We start from the raw sequence: 20,376 nt of genomic DNA, 5'->3' as shown, positions 1-20,376 counted from the left end.
AAAACATTAAAGGACGCAATAAAAGTATGAGAAAATTACATGCTCGTATTGCAAGCTAAATATTCGCAAAACAACTTGCTCATTTCGTATACTAAGAGGGTATATAGTTGTATGGGGTCGTTCCAACAATTACCTATAACTATAAAAACTATTACATAATACACATAATTTATGTCCATCCGCACACAAAAATTCCAGCATTGCAACTCATGTTCATATAAATAATTTCATAATAGAATTCACTTAAAATGCAGCTAAAACAACCAAAACAACGTTCAAACTACCATATGATACCAATATGGCATATAAATATACCAACATGGTATACAATTTTACAAGTTAATTCCTGGCAACTATATGACTATACTACTATTACATAACACACATGCATAAAGAGAAAAATAAAAAAATAGTGTACCACATATTAATATAATAAGGTATGTCAAGATATTGTACTATATTACTATTATTATAAGAAAATCAAATATTGTACCAATTAAATGCAACTAATACAACCAAAAAATGATTCAACTAGCATATGATACCAATATAGTATATAGCTATACTAATAGGGTATATATTTGGAATGAATTGTACACTAAAGTGGTATATTTGTATACTATTTGGGTATACAATACAAATTCTTCTTCTTCTCTGGTTCAACTATATTTCAACCCAAATTTATAAAATCTACTACAAAATTTCCACCAAATTGACTAAAACTTTAGCTACAACCTCCAATCAACTTTCCAAACAAACTCATACAGGATCGGATCAAAACAATTAAAAACTCAACTAAACTAAGTTATGAGTTTCAAGCTTCAAGGTCCTTCAATAGTGGATTTAAACTTTTGTACAATAAATCTCCAAAAACCAGGATCAAAGGTACAATCTACACATCAAAGAACAATAACTAACCAATTTCAACAGTAAAACACTATAAAAATCATATCTAGCATTTTGAACTCATTCATATGGAGTTTCAAAAATTGATCTGTTCTTCCTATGATCTAGTTTTTGAATTGTGCCCTGTATTTTAGTGTTGAAAACTTGTTTGCAGTGCTAAAACTTCAAACAAGCTCACGCCCTGTATGTGATGTCGAAGGATAGATATGACACATCCTATGGTCGTGACAAACTGCAACATAGATATGGAGAGCTTGATTTCTGATCAGAATAGGAGCATAGCAACTCTTGCCATAACGACTCTGCTTAAGACCGGCAATGAATCAAGTGTTGATCGTCTCTCTTTTCTGTTTGTTCCCAATCTTATTATACTCACAAGGAACAATGAATTAGCGGGTAAATAGTTTGGGGCACATGGGTATGAGTAGTAAATAGTTTGGGCCTGGGTATTAAAGGGTAAATAGTTTGAAATTAATGGGTATAAAGTGAGATTTTCCCATTAAAGAACAACACCCTATAATTTCTAAAAACAAAACTTCTCAAAAGGTACAATAGACAATATCTTATAGCACCCACTTCAAATCTAATATTATAATCTTCAAGTTGAAAAAATCATAGATTTGGAATTTTGGAAAATGACTTTAAGAAAATCTGCAAAATTTTAATTTCAGCAAAAAGTATGCAGTGCAAAATCCGAGCAAGCATGGAATTTATTTTGACATAAAAGCGATGAGATTACATAAAAAGACGGGGTCAACTGAATTCCATAGTCTATAAAAGAGAAAGTTCTGGAATTTTGCACTTCATAGGGGAAAGAGAATATTCTCCACTAGATTAAGCTAACGTTGGGGAAACAAATTAAAAGGAAAAAGGGAATAGGTAGGCCGCGTAAAATGTTTTACCCGAATAGGTAGTTTTTGTAACAACTTTCATATGGGTAATTACGGGTAATTATTTTGGATTGTGTGGGCATTTAGTATAGTTTTCCCTTATATATTGATATCAAATACTTAAACTTCCCTATATAGTAGAAATCTTATACGAAATGTTGTTAAAGAATTGTATTATATCGGGGATTTAAGTGATTAATTTGAAAGTATAAGTGGTGTAACCGCAACTAATTAGAAATTAATTTACAGATTATATGTGAGTGTGTGTGCTTAGTATATTTACACTTGTATTTTTTCTGGTTTTTGTTTGTTTCTCGTATATTTTCTATCTTCCGTGTCATGGGATGCATACTGCTTTGAAGCAGCATGTGGCTGGTGCAACTTGCCATTAAAATAAATGGACTGAAAAGTACCAATGCAAATGAAACTACTCTACAAACAAAACTATTTTAAATTGTTGTTGCATAGAAAGCCCCCTAATAGAACTCGAGAGCAGGAAATTAAAAAGGACATATCCTATCACGTACCGTTCACCGAGTATATCCGCGTAGAGACCAAATCTTGATAATTTGTTTGTTTTTTTCCGTCATTTTTTCCTAATTTTCAACGGTTTCACAAATGGAGTCATGGAGATTCATTTGTGACTTTTTTGCTTATAAAAGTACAATTGCTTCTCAATGGCTGGGCGTACACCATGTGATAGCTCTTTTTTTTTTTCCGGTTCTTTTCCTTATACTGGAATCTAATTAAAATCGGATTCGATTATATATTAGGAAAGAAAATGCTTCCTAATAACGACATTTCATAGTTATAACTTGAACCCGAAATCTCTAATTAAGGATGACAAAATACTTACTGTTTCACCACAACCCTTAAACCATGTCTAACAATGTTATATTTCTTTAAAATTACTTAAATATATATATGTGTGCACTCATGCTTAAAGACTCCTATGGTGCAATTGTTATTGGGTGCACTTCTGCAAGCGAAATTCTCGGTTCAAATCTCGCTTCTTTTTCTTCTTCCTCTTTCTTTTTTGCTTCGTTTTTGGTGGATTTCATTAGTGAATCTTCGATTTCCTCTGTTTTATAAGTCATGTGTATGTTTCAACCATCAATGTAAAATTTCGAGGTTTAGTGCTTTGTGATTTTGAATGTATCGTATTTGCGTTGCATGTGTTCGCTATGTCTTGATATGAATAGTGAGAGTTGGTTTACCGTGGTTTGCACCTGCAAATTTAGTCTTGATCCTTTTGTACCTTTTAATTCCTCTGTTCCTTTGGATATTTTTAAAGTTAATTTATGCAACCAACGTGTTGACAAATTTCCCTAGCAAAAGGAAGACTTGTGTGTGCTAGGCCGATGGAGCTGAATTATGGTTTCACTCTGTTTACTGTGCATATGCTTTCTTTTATCCTTAATGTTCTGCCCCTGTTTCGACAAGGGGTTAACACATTAAGTGTTTCTAGAATCACTTTAAGTTTTGTGGTTCTTTTGTAATGGTATTTTATTTGCTTGCATGCGTAATTCTACAGTAGCAATATTACTACTTCTCTAACTTTTTGTTGACATGAAAACTTAGATGACTTATAGTTTTCACTAGATACTTTTTCCTGTGATATCTTTTTCATTTAAAAATTTTCAAGAAAAAAATTGATAAATGTTTGAATGTTAGGGAGTCATGCTGTGAGATGATTTATTTTCCTTGTGACATTTTTTCAACTTCCAGGTAATTTATTGAGGAAGAATTGGTGAAAGTTATCGAATTCTTTAATGTTGTGCTGAAATTAACAATAAAATTGAAGGCTGAAACTCAAGGTAAGTTTTCCATTGTTAATTTTTTGTTGTCTGTACTACATTTGAGAAAATATGGCCACAAGTAGCTGAGGGAAGGTGACAAAAAAATAAAAGTTGCAAATTTCAGTTCGATAATTTTTAACCTGCCCACAACGACAAAAGAAATCTAGGGAGATTTTTAAAAATAGCCAGATTTACAATTGGTCGTTCAAAAGTAGCCCAATTTCAAAAGTAATCGAAATTTAGCCACTTTTTATGTAAAGATAAATTTGAGCGAAAACACTGTTCAAAACCCGGAAAATACTCCAGTATATTATGCTGGAGTTCCAGCACAAGTATACTTGAACTCCAGCATATTATACTGGAGTTCCAGCATAAGTACACTAGAACTCTAGCATAATATACTGGAGTTCCAGCAAGTATAATGGTCCAGTATAATATACTGGAGTTTGGAGCACCAGTGCTCCAGTCTCCAGTATATTATACTGGAGCCAGCAAAGTATACCGGTCCAGCATAATATGCTGGAGTTCATACACAAGTGCACCGAACTCCAGTATATTATGATGGAGCGGTCTCTATTGCAGCAAAATGGTGGCTATTTTTCATTGACTTGGTAAATGCTGGCTATTTTTGATTGACCAGTCCGAAAACTGGCTATACCGTGCTATTTTTACAGAAATCTATGACATATGAAGGTTCATGTTTAACTTACTAATTCAAGAAAAGTGCTTCCGGTTTTCACATTTATGTTGCTCATTTGGTCTTAAAACACTAAACACTTTGCATTATGACAATTTCCATACATGATAATTTTCGAAAATGATAGATTTGCAAAATTATTTGGAAAATTAATGAGAATTTGAGAATAGCAGGATATTTGTGCAGGGCAAATCAATTTTTTCACCGAAAATTTAAAACGGTTTATTATAAAGATCTAAGATATTTGGCTAATCTTTGAATTAAAACAATTGATTTTGAGCATAATTTTTTTAAGCTACGAAGAAGCAGAAATGTATAGCTTCTTCTTTGAAGCAGAGAATTAACTTTTTCAGAACAAGTTTACCTTTTTAAAAAATTTATATTTGTCGAAACCATCCCTCTTTAATTTAACTCATCCCTTTTTAATTTAACACATTTGTCTCTTAAACGAAAGAAGAGATCTTTCTAGTGATTCAGTTCCTAGAGGGTTCCAAACCTAGCCTTCCAATATGAGAGCGAGACAAGCAAGCCTAAATCAGCTTGACTCGAGACCAAGACTCCTTACAACTCGTACCAATAGCGGCACTGAGCGGCCGGAAATTGATTGAAAAGGCAGGCCCAGCCGGCCCCCTCCCCCCCCCCCCAACCGCCTATCTACTCATGTTTTTTTTTGGTTAAAAGGGTGGATGTTTATATAACTAATAAGCAAAAGGTACATTACAGAGTACTGTCATTGCTGGGGTACTGTAGTTCCCCCAACAGCGCAATGTTTTGAGATATAGTTTCATTACATGGAAAAAAATCCCTAACAACTTCAGTTCCTAGGATGTCTGCCCAAAATACATCATTTGCAAACATCGGAGGAACTGCTTGTAAGCTGGATCTACCCAAAAAAGTTGGCTTTGCTGCCTCTTTTGCCATTGCGTCTGCCACTCTATTATGCTCCCTGTACGTGTGCCTTACCACGACCCTGTCCATCCTTTGCATTTAACAACATGCATTCACAAATCATAAGTTCATATGTTAGGTTACCTGTAAGTAACATTTGTATTATTTCGGCCGAATCGATGTTGATGTCTAAAGGGACCCAAGCATTGTAGGAGGGCTTTCAATTCTGCCAAAGTGTTGGTTGTATGTGGTATATTCTCCATATATCCCATAATCCAATCCCCACTGTGGTTTCTGAATACTCCACCTATTCCTCCTATGCCTGGGGCACCCCTTGCTACCCTATCTGTATTCAGCTTAAAGAAACCTTTTCTGGGGGGCTCCCATTTTACATTGATTTGGAATATTTTCTTGATGGTTGTATTTTTTTTACCAACATAAAGTATTTAGTTGCTTTAGAGATGGTGGTTGTAATGTTGATTCTATCTTTTTCATTGTTGAACAAGTTGTGGTTTCTGCATAGTCAGATATGCCAGAAACAGAAAGGAGGGATGTTAACCCAAGGAATGTGATCATTAAAAGGTCTGTTTCTAAGCTTGTTCCAAGTTAAAGCCCATTGTTGAGATGAAAAGATGAGGTTTTGTTGCCTACTCTCAATAGAGGCCTTGGATAGCAATTCTTGCCAGAACTGGATTGCATTAATGCATTCAAAGAAGATGTGGTTGCTTGTTTCTTCAAAACTCTGGAAGAAGCAGCATTGTGGGTTACAGTTAACCCCAATTCTATGAAGGTAGCCTCCAGTAGGTAACCTTTTGTGGGTAAGGAGCCAGAAGAAGTTCTTGATTTTGTTGGGTGCTTGCAATTCTAGATCCATTTAAAGTTCAATTCCTCCCCCATTTCAACATTATTATTGGTTTTGCTAAGGAAAGTGTAAGCAGAGTTGTTGGTGAAGGACCCACTAGGAGTCAGTTCCCAGATTAGCTTGTCATCTTTGGTAGGGTTTAGAGGGATGAAGATAGAATTGATCATGTTAGAGATACTTGGGGGCAGATCCATAGAGATGGGGAGAGATCCCAATTCCCTAGTTGTAGACAGTGTATATTTTGGCAAATTATGTCATTTTGAGTAAGAGGGCCTTCTATCATGTCCCTAATGGATGGTTGATTGGGGATCCAGGCATCATTCAGGGAGCTAACCATGTTTCCCTTGTGAACCATCCATCTGCTAGCCTTCCTGCAAGTATACAGCCCTCTAGGATGCGTTGCCAGGTGGGAGATTTAGGGGATCTAAGGGTTCTAGGTGTATAGTTTCAATTACAGTGCTTAGAGATGAATAGCCCATAAGCTTGATGTGTTGTGATAAATCCTCCAGGCCAGATTTGCAAGGGATGCTTTGTTTTTCAATTCAGCTTTTTGGAGCCCTAGCCCTCCATTGACCTTCTTTTTTGTAACCTTATCCCAATTTATTAGGTGCATTTTTTTCCTATTTGGGGTGGTGCCCCAAATAAAACTTCTTTGAATTCTATCTGATTTTTATGGGCAAATTGATGTATTACATGACATGGTTAGGGATACTATTATTTAAGACATAATATCCAAAACCAACTACCTAATAACTGAGATATAATAATACCCAAAACTATAGAAAATGTAAGCATCTTCAAACACAACCTAAGCACATCTTAGAATCATCATTTTTTTATGGGTAGGAGCAACTTGGTAGCCTGACCTTTGCCATTCCAAAAGCCACATCACAGAGAATTTTTGGAGTACCTTCAAAATGCAAGTAAATACCAATCAATTATAAGAAACTGAAATTGGGAGGCATACAAAAAATAGATATTATTGAGTTATAAAGTAAAAGGTAAATCTATGGCAAACTCTGGTAGGTCACACGGTTTGCAAAGATGTGCACTCAACTATCGCCTATTATGTGCTTTTTTATCTTTTGGTTTGATTTCTCCATATTTCTCCATTTGTTCTTTATTTTTCACCTCCTATGTACCTGTGAATTGCAGTGAGTTTTTTTTCCCTTTATTGCACTAATTCCGCAGCGATGATATTTTGATAGATATGTGTTAATTAATTTTCCTCTTATTTAGAAAATTTGGTGAATAAAAATACATGCATGCAGCTCTTTTTCACATTCATTTTTAAAATAGATACTTGGTTGTATGATATACGTTTCTGATTTTAGTTGGGTAAAATAGGACATTTCCATAGGAAGTCTTCTATAGATAATTTTAATAGGTGATGCAAGATTAGCAAGAAGTTTATTATAGGAGAGAGAGTAATTCTTGTGATTGATTAACTTTTTGTACTGCTCTATTATTATTAGGATACCTATAGGTTTCCTTGAATTTAAATTCTGTTAGATGGTGCATCAAGAGTATCTTGAAAGAATTTATTTATGAATTCCTATTGTAGTTTAGTCAATTTTATCGGATGCGAATTTGGTAAAAGACTCATCTCTTTGTCCACATTAGAGATGTTCATCTTGAGTTTCAGGGTGTCTTAGGACACTTAGTCCCTAAACAAGTGGCGTTCCAATAACGATTTTATTATGAGGTCGTACAACCCACTTTAGATTTGATATACCTCTTCAAATATCTAAAATAACCATCACAAATATATCAAAGCAGAGCAATAGTGCTAAATTTACAAGGAAAGTAAAAGTGATAATATGGGATGAAGCGCTTTTGGCTAAACGTCAAACGATCAAAACAATCGCCTAGAATTTTAGAGATATATTGGATATCGATGAACCGTTTGGTAGAAAAATAATAGTTTGGGAGGTGCTTTCTGTCAAGTACGATCAATAGTTCCAAAATTGAGCAAAGCAGAAACTGTAAAAACTAGCTTGCCAAAATATACTTATGACCTCAAATGAAAATATTCAAATGACAAGAAATATAAAAGTAAGAACAGATCCAACATTCAGTGACTTCTTGCTTCGTGTCAGAAACAAAGAAGAGCATCCAATAAAAGATGATTTGGTTCTTCTAAAACACTTGATTATCAACCCCAATGGTAATAGTAGTGCATTTAATAAGGAAAANTATATATATATATATATATATATATATATATATATATATATATATATGTGTGTGTGTGTGTGTGTGTGTGTGTGTGTGAGTGAGTGAAAATCACTAAAAGTCAACTAAAATAGCATTTTGAACCTATAATTTTAAAAGTGTAGTCGATTCATAATAAAAGACTAAAATTAAATCCGTCAAATATAAATTCTAGATCCACCTCTTCACAGAAGTGCACTTATCATCTTAAACTCCTAGCTTCCGCCTGTCTGTGATAACTCTCTATTTTGACTAACATGCATATTCCTTTTGATCTCCTTCATATCTTCACTTCTCTCAAAGAAGTAACGAATTAAAACTCTTTGGACGACAACATTTTCAAGAAATGATTCTCATTAGTACTAACAAGAACAATAAGAATTAGAATTTGCTTCCAATCAAGCAAGCAACCAACAACTTTTAGTATATTCCAATGCTGTATAAACATTATATACACCGCTGTTTTTCTGTGAAGACAATCACCCTCACCCTATTCCGGTGAGGGGTGGATGTAACATTATATGAACGTGCTCAATTGAATTCATAATTTTCGACATAGAGCATAAATTTATGTGTAAAAATTTATTAAAATTGTAACACATAGTAGATATGAACTCATAGTTTCAAAAATATGATGGGTTCAATACTAAGAACCTTAAAAGTTGGTTGTACATCTTGGTTGTACATCTGATTCCGTTATCATCTATTTTACCATTATTTTGAAGTGAGAGTTAAGATGTACGAACGGAGTACGAACATGGGTAAGTTCGGGGTTTCAAAAAAATTATTTGCTTTATGTTTTGTCAACTATGCCCCTGCCCTCTATGACTTAAAGTTTTGCCAATTGTGGGTTTAATGGTAATTGCATTCTTCCTACGTTTATATTGGGCCCTCACTATTCCAGAAGCTACTAACATTTTGACCATCTTCTTCGTTCAGTTCTCTGCTTTTATTCATTTTGCCTGCTGCTCTTTCTCTTCCTATTGAGCCTTCACTATTTTCATCAGACGATGTTGAATCTGAGAGGAAATTTTTTCGTTTCTTTGCTCAGTTCTCCGGCGGGTTCGTTTTCTTCTTCCTCTTTCTTTTTTTCTTCGTTTTTGGTGGATTTCATTAGTGAATCTTCGATTTCCTCTGTTTTATAAGTCATGTGTATGTTTCAATCATCAATGTAAAATTTCGAGGTCTAGTGCTTTGTGATTTTGAATGTATCGTATTTTGCGTTGCATGTGTTCGCTATGTCTTGATATGAATAGTGAGAGTTGGTTTATCGTAGTTTGCACCTGCAAATTAAGTCTTGATCCTTTTGTACCTTTTAATTTCTAATGGGATCTATAGTCAAACGATTTCTTATCAATATGCCTTAATTTCTCAATTTCAGTTTCATGTTATCTTTGGCATGTGCATTACAGTTGTGGTGAATTATTATTTTTTTGTGGTAGTTCTTGCTTCTTTTCTTAAATGCGCCCTGTTGCTAATGGAATTTTGGTGGGCATCTGTTAGTTAACCTCTGTTCGTTTGGATATTTTTAAAGTTAATTTATGCGGCCAACGTGTTTGACGAATTTCCCTAGCAAAAGGAAGACTTGTGTGTGCTAGGTCGATGGAGCTGAATTATGGTTTCGCTCTGTTTACTGTGCATGTGCTCTCTTTTATCCTTAATATTCTGCCCCTGTTTCGACAAGGGGTTAACACATGAGTGTTTCTAGAATCACTTTAAGTTTTGTGGTTCTTTTGTAACGGTATTTTATTTGCTTGCATGCGTAATTCTACAGTAGCAATATTACTACTTCTCTAACTTTTTGTTGACATGAAAACTTAGATGACTTATAGTTTTCACTAGATACTTTTTCCTGTGATATCTTTTTCATTTAAAAATTTTCAAGAAAAAAATTGATAAATGTTTAAATGTTAGGGAGTCATGCTGTGAGATGATATATTTTCCTTGTGACATTTTTTCAACTTCCAGGTAATTTATTGAGGAAGAATTGGTGAAAGTTATCGAATTCTTTAATGTTGTGCTGAAATTGACGATAAAATTAAAGGCTGAAACTCAAGGTAAGTTTTCCACTGTTAATTTTTTGTTGTCTGTACTGCATTTGAGAAAATATGGCCGCAAGTAGCTGATAGAAGGTGACAAAAAAATATAAGTTGCAAATTTCAGTTCGATAATTTTTAACCTACCCACAACGATAAAGAAATCTATGACATATGAAGGTCCATGTTTAACTTACTAATTCAAGAAAAGTGCTTTCGATTTTCACATTNTATACTTGAACTCCAGCATATTATACTGGAGTTCCAGGATAGTATGCTGGAACTCCAGCATAATATGATGGAGTTCCAGCATAAATACACTAGAACTCCAGCATAATATACTGGAGTTCCAGCAAGTATAATGGTCCAGTATAATATACTGGAGTTTGGAGCACCAGTGCTCCAGTCTCCAGTATATTATACTGGAGCCAGCAAAGTATACCGGTCCAGCATAATATGCTGGAGTTCATACACAAGTGAACCGAACTCCAGTATATTATGATGGAGCGGTCTCTATTGCAGCAAAATGGTGGCTATTTTTCATTGACTTGGTAAATGCTGGCTATTTTTGATTGACCAGTCCGAAAACTGGCTATACCGTGCTATTTTTACAGAAATCTATGACATATGAAGGTTCATGTTTAACTTACTAATTCAAGAAAAGTGCTTCCGGTTTTCACATTTATGTTGCTCATTTGGTCTTAAAACACTAAACACTTTGCATTATGACAATTTCCATACACGATAATTTTCGAAAATGATAGGTTTGCAAAATTATTTGGAAAATTAATGAGAATTTGAGAATAGCAGGATATTTGTGCAGGGCAAATCAATTTTTTCACCGAAAATTTAAAACGGTTTATTATAAAGATATAAGATATTTGGCTAATCTTTGAATTAAAACAATTGATTTTGAGCATATTTTTTTAAGCTACGAAGAAGCAGAAATGTATAGCTTCTTCTTTGAAGCAGAGAATTAACTTTTTCAGAACAAGTTTACCTTTTTCAAAAATTTATATTTGTCGAAACCATCCCTCTTTAATTTAACTCATATGTCTCTCAAACGAAAGAAGAGGTCTTTCTAGTGATTCAGTTCCTAGAGGGTTCCAAACCTAGCCTCCCAATATGAGAGCGAGACAAGCAAGCCTGAATCAGCTTGACTCGAGACCAAGCGTACCAATAGCGGCACTCAGTCGCCGGAGATTGATTGAAAAGGCAGGCCCAACCGGCCCTCTCCCCCCCTCCCCTAACCACCTATCTACTCATGTTTTTTTTTTGGTTAAAAGGGTGGATGTTTATATAACTAATAAGCAAAGGTACATTACAGAGTACTGTCATTGCTGGGGTACTGTAGTTCCCCCAGCAGCGCAATGTTTTGAGATATAGTTTCATTACATGGAAAAAAGTCCCTAACAACTTCACTTCCTAGGATGTCTGCCCAAAATACATCATTTGCAAACATCGGAGGAACTGCTAGTAAGCTGGATCTACCCAAAAAAGTTGGCTTTGCTGCCTCTTTTGCCATTGCGTCTGCCACTCTATTATGCTCCCTGTATGTGTGCCTTACCACGACCCTGTCCATCCTTTGTATTTAACAACATGCATTCACAAATCATAAGTTCATATGTTAGGTTACCTGTAAGTAACATTTGTATTATTTCTGCCGAATCGATGTTGATGTCTAAAGGGACCCAAGCATTGTAGGAGGGCTTTCAATTCTGCCAAAGTGTTGGTTGTATGTGGTATATTCTCCATATAGCCCATAATCCAATCCCCATTGTGGTTTCTGAATACTCCACCTATTCCTCCTATGCCTGGGTCACCCCTTGCTACCCTATCTGTATTCAGCTTAAAGAAACCTCTTCTGGGGGGCTCCCATTTTACATTGATTTGGAATATTTTTTTGATGGTTGCATTTTTTTACCAACATAAAGTATTTAATTGCTTTAGAGATGGTGTTGGTAATGTTGATTCTATCTTTTTCATTGTTGAACAAGTTGTGGTTTCTGCATAATTAGATATGCCAGAAACAGAAATGAGGGATGTTAACCCAAGGAATGTGATCATTAAAAGGTATGTTTCTAAGCTTGTTCCAAGTTAAAGCCCATTGTTGAGATGAAAAGATGAGGTTTTGTTGCCTACTCTCAGTAGAGGCCTTGGATAGCAATTTTTGCCAGAACTGGGCTGCATTAATGCATTCAAAGAAGATGTGGTCGCTTGTTTGTTGGGTGCTTGCAATTTCTAGATCCAATTAAAGTTCCATTCCTCCTCCATTTCAACATTATTTTTGGTTTTGCTAAGGAAAGTGTAGGCAGAGCTGTTGGTGAAGGACCCACTAGGAGTCAGTTCCCAGATTAGCTTGTCATCTTTGGTAGGGTTTAGAGGGATGAAGATAGAATTGATCATGTTAGAGATACTTGGGGGCAGATCTATAAAGATGGGGAGAGATCCCAATTCCCTAGTTGTAGACAGTGTCTACTTTGGCAATTATGTCATTTTGAGTAAGAGGGCCTTCTATCATGTCCCTAATGGATGGTTGGTTGGGGATCCAGGCATCATTCAGGGAGCTAACCATGTTTCCCTTGTGAACAATCCATCTGCTAGCCTTCCTGCAAGTATCCAGCCCTTTAGGATGCATTGCCAGGTGGGAGATTTAGGGGATCTAAGGGTTCTAGGTGTATAGTTCCAATTACAGTGCTTAGAGATGAAAACTCTAGCCCATAAGCTTGATGTGTTGTGATAAATCCTCCAGGCCAGATTTGCAAGGGCTGCTTTGTTTTTCAATTCAGCTTTTTGGAGCCCTAGCCCTCCATTGGCCTTCTTTTTTGTAACCTTATCCCAATTTATTAGCCAATTTATTAGGTGCATTTTTTTTTCTATTTGGGGTGGTGCCCCAAATAAAATTTCTTTGAATTCTACCTGATTTTTATGGGCAAATTGATGTATTACATGACATAATTAGGGATACTATTACTTAAGACATAATATCCAAAACCAACTACCTAATAACTGAGATATAATAATACCCAAAACTATAGAAAATGTAAGCATCTTCAAACACAACCAAAGCACATCTTAGAATCATCATTTTTTATGGGTAGGAGCAACTTGGTAGCCTGACCTTTGCCATTCCAAAAGCCACATCACAGAGAATTTTGGGAGTACCTTCAAAATGCAAGTAAATACCATTCAATTATAAGAAACTGAAATTGGGAGGCATACAAAAATAGATATTATTGAGTTATAAAGTAAGAGGTAAATCTATAGCAAACTCTGGTAGGTCACACGGTTTGCAAAGATGTGCACTCAACTATCGCCTATTATGTGCTTTTTTATCTTTTGGTTCGATTTCCAGATTTCTCCATTTGTTCTTTATTTTTCACCTCCTATGTACCTGTGAATTGCAGTGAGTTTTTTTTCCCTTTATTGCACTAATTCCGCAGCGATGATATTTTGATAGATATGTGTTATTTAATTTTCCTCTTATTTAGAAAATTTGGTGAATATTTTACATGCATGCAGCTCTTTTTCACATTCATTTTTAAAATAGATACTTGGTTGTATGATATACGTTTCTGATTTTAGTTGGGTAAAATAGGACATTTGCATAGGAAGTCTACTATAGATAATTTTAATAGGTGATGCAAGATTAGCAAGAAGTTTATTGTAGGAGAGAGAGTAATTCTTGTGATTGATTAACTTTTTGTACTGCTCTATTATTATTAGGATACCTATAGGTTTCCTTGAATTTAAACTCTGTTAGATGGTGCATCAAGAGTATTTTGAAAGAATTTATTTATGAACTCCTATTGTAGTTTAGTCAATTTTATCGGATGCGAATTTGGTAAAAGACTCATCTCTTTGTCCACATTAGAGATGTTCATCTTGAGTTTCAGGGTGTCTTGGGACACTTAGTCCCTAAATAAGAGTTTAAGTCTTAGAAATTGGACCATAGTCGGAGCAGTGTGAAGACGGCTCCGGAATGGAATTCCGTCGATTTGTTAGCTCCGCTGGGTGATTTCGGGCTTAGGAGCGTGTCCGAATCATGTTTTGGAGGTCCGTATCTCATTTAGGTTTGAAATGGCGAAAGTTGAATTAGAGTTTCGGGCCGATAGTAAAATTTTGATATCGGGGTCGGAATCCGATTTCGGAAGTTGGAATAGGTCTGTAGTGGTGAATGTGACTTGTGTGCAAAATTTGGGGTCAATCAGACATGATTTGGTTGGTTTCGGCGTCGGTTGTGGAATTTTGGAAATTCAAGTCATTAGGTTTGGATTGGAGGGTGATTCGTGGTTTTAGCGTTGTTTGATGTGATTTGACGGCTCGACTAAGTTTGTATGATGTTTTAGGATTTGTTGGTATCTTTGGTTGAGGTTCCGGGGGCCTCGGGTGAGTTTCAGATGCTTAACGGACTTGGTTGGGGGTTAGGCAATTTTCTGAAGTTGCTAAACCTGTTGTTTCCGCACCTGCGGATGTTGGACCGCAGGTGTGGTGCCGTAGAAGCGGGTAGGTGGACCGCAGAAGCGGAAATGAGTTTGGCATGAGGAACCGCAGATGCGGCTGGGGGACCGCAGATGCGGAAACGTAGGTGGGGCCCAGTGAACGCAGATGCGGCCCCAGCCCGGATAAGTGACTTTCGCACCTGCAATAATTTTTAAGCAGGTGCGGGCCGCAGATGCGGTGGCCCCCTCACAGAAGTGGGATCTCTGGCAGACAAAGGGCCAAGTCGAGGGTTTTATCGCATTTTCAATTTTGGGACTTTTGGAGCTCCGTGGAAGGCAATTTTGTGAGATTTTTGAAGAGGAAATCAGTGGGTAACGATTTATAACCCTTTTTCGTTTATATTTCATCAATCTATAGTAATTTTCTCAATCTAATCAAGGAATTTGAGTGGGAAAAAAATGAGAATTTGGGGTAAAAGTTCCCCAATCGAGTTTTTGGGTTTTGATCGGGTTTTAAGTATCGAAATTGAATATTGTTTGGATGAGTGATCTCATGAGTGAATGGGTGTTCTAAATTGGTAACTTTTACCCGATTCCGAGACAAGTTCCCGGGGAGGATTTTTGGGCGTTTTCTTATTTTCTCGTCTTAGCTTTAAATTCATTAGCTAAATTAGTTGCTTGTAGTTATATTTATGTTATGTAATTGATTTGATTAGATTTAGGTCACTCGGAGTTGGAAGTCATGGCAAGAGCGTGATATCAGATTGATTTTGAGTTGGTTCGAGATAAGTGGCTTGCCTAACCTTGTGTGGGGGAACTCCCCTTAGGATTTTGGTGCTGTTGTTATATGAAAGCCGTGTACGTGAGGTGACGAGTGCGTAAACGTGCTAATTATTGAAAAATCCTGATTTCATTAAGTAAATATCTATGTTCTCTTTTAAATTGAGCAATACTAGTATATATAGCCTGTTGCTATTTCCGTGTTCTGAGTTATCTCTTCTTGTAATTTCATTTCTCATTGACTGTTAGCATTTTTAACTCTACTGCGATATTCCTTTTTTTATATATGTATAAACCAGTGAGTACAGGAGAAAACGGGTGAAGGCTGCAAAGAACCTGCTTCATAGTGATATGTGGGCTGCTCATATAAAGAGGTAATGGAGGAATCTTTTACTTCCTAAAAAAACTATTAAGATTCTTTTTGGGTTATTTCAATTTTTCACATTGATTATCATGGTTTTGGTTAATTGTATTTTAATTTTAATAGTAGTGTAAGGTTCCAGGATAATAACCTTACAAAAATGTTTCTTTTGGCTTAAAGTAGGCGTCAATTTGGTTTTACTTTCATCATGTCCAGTTCATATCTTCTTCTTGCGTGCTTATGAATATTTTTTTTCCTTCTATTTCTCCAATGTTGGTAATTAGGTAACTTAAGCAAGTACTACTGTTAGTGTTATGTGATGAAAATAACTTGAAAGTAAATGGACTCAAACTACTTCAAGAAAGCTCTTTTGGTAGGACCAGAAGCTGTTCACCTTGGAGACCTGATGCAGTTATGAGTACAACCAGGCGTGGACGGCACTCGGTCCTCCGGATTTTCAAGGGCCATACAAGATTACAACCTCTCTTGGTTTATGGACATCTTTACCTAAAAGGCCAAAAGAGGAATAACATGCACTAGCAGAATTCATCGACATTGTTACCCCATAAAGACTTGACTTCCTCTTCACTGTACGCCACAAACTTTGCAACCATCATGCAATGGGAATTTTCAACTTTTCTGTTGTGGCTTTAAGTGCAGCTACCCAATTAATTTCCTATTGTTTGTTGAAAAAGTGGAAAATAATATCATTCAAGATTAAATTTTTGCGGCAAAAGACAAGTGCCAATTCTGTTCAACTTATGTTGCCAATGTTCTTGCTACTGTAAGTTGATAGTATCTTCCTTTGTAGGAGTGATGAAACAACAAGATATGTTTCAGCTTCTAACTTCCTGTAAAACTTTTCATGGAACTTAGACTGTAGTCATAAACTTTTTTTGGGTTGAATGTAGCTATGTTAGTTGAGCTCTTTTAAGTGGCAATAAGAAACTCCCACATGAGAACACTTCTGCTATTAAGACTGTTTTAATTGATTTTTTTTAGTTGCCTTATTTTTCATTATTTGTATTGAACATACAAAGTTTATTCTATTTGTTCAGTCTATATATTATAGTAACAAATAATAAACCTACAATTTTAAAGGAGTATAAGTTGTTTGATCATTATGAATTTAGGTGCTTTATGCGGTGCCTATATGGGACTGTTGATCCCCTGCTTTGGCATTATGAAATCAAACAGGCCGATATCGAGATGCGGAAAGAACTAATAGCACATGAAAAGTTATGAGACAATGGAAGGAATACTTAATAGTATGTTATATTGATGTATGTAAGGTTATATGATTTGTGGTTTATGTGGATTGTTTCTCCTAGATCTACTTGGAGAATAACTTTTCTGCTATTTCTGTTCGGCTCACTATGTGTGATCCATTTATCATAGAATTATAAATTGATTTATTAATCAGCATTGGGAAAAAAACCTAGCCGATTCTTTCTTGACTGATGCTTAAGTTGCTGGGGTGGATAAGGAAAAAACACAGTGGGAGTTTCCACCTTCCGTTTGAGACTGTGATTGCACATCCGCTCACTTTTGTTTCTTGTTGTTTGCTGGAGAAGACGTAAACATCACTAGATCAAAATCTTATTTATGCATGCACAAGGAGAGTGGTACGTTGTACTACTGATGTTGCAACTGTTGGTGCTGCTTTCACTTATCAGTTTCTGCCTTTTGTTTAAGAGATGAAATAACTGCATTTTATTATACTTTTAGCTTTACACTTTTCTATACAAACTTTCATGGTGGTTAGTTGGATATAACAATGTTAATTGCAGTTTTATGTGTATTCCCAAGTTAATGTAAAACGAAAGGCATACTCTAAGATAAATGGGGTGAAATATCCGTACAAAACCAAAAAGAGGTATAATGTTTGGTTTGGTTATAGCACATGCCGCGTGCGAAGTGCCAACTGATTCCCTCAACTTGCAAACTGCAGGTCCTTCATTTTTACAATAACATGAGAGGAGATAAGGGTGTTGTTGCTTTCTCTGAACTTATGAAGCCCTCTCCAATGTTTGAGGACTTAAGGTCTCATCTACAATGATTGTAAGGTGTATAATCTCTTTCACAAGCAGTTGGACTACGTACCAACTTAATGAAGCTTGACTGGCGTGACAAGATGTTCACAAATGAAGCTGGAATTGTGTTGAAAAAGTCGTATCAAGTATGAAGTAGATCTTTGCAATAAGCTGGGATGATCCTTTTTGAAACAATAATTGGTACTTGAATTATATAAGGTAAGCTAATTTATTTTGTTATTGTGTTACAATTACTAATTTTCATGGCCGGTTTATGCGAAATCCCTGCAAAATTATGTTGTTAGATTGTAAATTTCCTATTGAAATTAAGGTGCATGTTATTACATATACTCCACGTTCTCACTTGCTCCTGCACCAATAGGAAAGGACAATATATGAATTTTCCGCCTAGGAATCTTTCTTTATGAGGTGCTTTATAATGTCTTAAGCAAGTCACATGACCCTCCTTTTTAAACCAAAATCAAATGGGAAAACTCACTTGGATCGTTAGTCTTGCTATTCATCTATTACTAACAGGATTCTGACTAATTTACTAACTTTTTTTCATTTTTATGTGTATCTTCTTCGCTGGCTGTGAACAAAATTATGAACTATCTGAATATGTTTTTTTCCTTAAGAAAGACTACTTTATCATCGACATCTGTATATCAACAAGAACCGTCAGTGGTATTTTACATAGGTGTTACATTGACAATACATAGCACTATTCACCATAGATATATTTGTATTATAGTTAGACTGTCGTTTTCTAATAGTCTTCTAAAACTTGCACTTATTAATGATTCATATATTGTTGATGAAATATTTCAGACTGTACAAAATTCCGCCTACCAACAGAACATGACAAATAAAAACGACAATTGTTGTTATAGGCTTCTCACCTCAAGAACCATCTCCACAATCAGCAGCGGAAGCTTAAATATAAATGTGAGGTTTCCTTCCATGTCATTTCATTTTGCATGGATAAAATTGCATAATGATTGTCTGGTACGGGCGAACCCAGAGAAGAGGTGACACCTTATGCAATAGATGTTACCTTTGCCTTTTTTTTTTTGCACTGTCCATTTTTATTTCAGCTATCTGGTGTGGTTTTTGAGCGAGTTCAAATTTAATTTAAATGAATTTGCATCATAATTGCTACTTTTGCATCAAAGTGCTATTTCTTGGTGAAGATCAAGCAACAAACAACAAATCATTTATTATGTTTAGTAATATAGAGAAGACTTTCCATAAAATTCTCATCTTTGGTAGCTATCAATTCTTCATGGAACAATCATAAAGTAAACTTCTAACAGCTCTTGTACTCTATTACCTTCCGAAACAACTTCAACATTATGAAATCCAGCAAATTCATTGTTTCATCAAGAACAATGGCAAATAGTATTGAGAAAAAGAAACAGCCTGTTTAATTGGTGATGAGATATCGTAGGAAATAATCAGAACTTAGATGTGTAAATATCATGAACATACTCAGCAGAACAATAGCTTAGCCATCAATTTATTGAGGAGCCTTGACCAAGGTGACAACCTATCACTCTAAAAGGGGTGCTCTAACTCCTGTCAAAATCTGGAATGCAAGTCGCTTTATCGAAAGAGAACAAACAGAAAAAACTAATGTATTCACTGTTCAGGCAGAGGCACAATCCAATATAGCAATTCTCACGGTTTCTGCATGCTCACCACCATTTAAACATATGAGGCACAATGTTCCTGCCTTCACTATAGGGAATATTCTCAAAGCTTTGTCAGTTGCAGCTTTCACTTCACTGCCTACCACAAAGTTAACTTCATTACAATATGCTACAGAGCAAAAACATAAAGAAATCAATAAAAATTTCTAGCAGCAGTGCAACTCACCAGAAAATGGGACCTTAGGCAGCCTAAATCTTGGGAACCTCTACTACCATACTCTCTTCAGCCAATATCATAGTTGTCTTGTGCAACAGACTTGTAATCCTCCTAGTATAATATATTTAAGGAATACAGAAAATAAGCTTTGAAACATCTAGCACTTTGATGTTACAGATTTTGATTTGTATAAAAGATACTTCTTTTTATAAGGTAAAACGTATAAAGGAACTCTTTCTCAATGTAAAATATCTTATAAGAAAGGAACAATAGAAAGAATAGAAACCCAACAGAGATAAAACTGTAGAATCAGCAAATACAGAGAGTTTCTCCAATGAAAAGGTGAAGAGCTTTTTGGCAAATTCTCCCTTTAAAAGCTTGTTTACCAGGCAACTGTTGGCGGAAGTACCCAGGCCATATTGCCATCATTGCCATGACAACTACCATATGAGTTAGTAATAGTTAAAATCACTTTTAGTATTTCATAAGAAATTTCGACAAAAAGATAATAATAAATATCCTCGTGAAGCAGCTAAATGGATCTATCTCTTAATCACATTGCACTTTTTTTTTAGTATAAGGGATACGCTAAACAGGAC

General features: G+C 35.5%; 1 long non-coding RNA gene across 3 annotated transcripts; it reads left to right on the top strand.

Annotated features, from left to right (window-relative positions):
* The first annotated feature begins 13,285 nt into the window (after positions 1–13,285).
* LOC109217094 lies at positions 13,286–16,848 on the top strand. 3 transcript variants are annotated; one of them, XR_002066599.1, is made up of 3 exons: positions 13,286–13,568; positions 15,814–15,888; positions 16,160–16,848. It is a non-coding gene; the product is annotated as an uncharacterized LOC109217094 (long non-coding RNA). The 3 variants fall into 3 exon arrangements; XR_002066598.1 differs by having other exon boundaries at positions 13,286–13,698; XR_002066597.1 differs by having other exon boundaries at positions 13,291–13,547.
* Positions 16,849–20,376: the final 3,528 nt, after the last annotated feature.

This window comes from Nicotiana attenuata, unplaced genomic scaffold, assembly GCF_001879085.1.
Source record: "Nicotiana attenuata strain UT unplaced genomic scaffold, NIATTr2, whole genome shotgun sequence".
Classification (NCBI taxonomy): domain Eukaryota; kingdom Viridiplantae; phylum Streptophyta; class Magnoliopsida; order Solanales; family Solanaceae; genus Nicotiana; species Nicotiana attenuata.
Note: the sequence above shows the minus strand (reverse complement) of the source record. Positions and strands in the feature narration are given on the sequence as shown.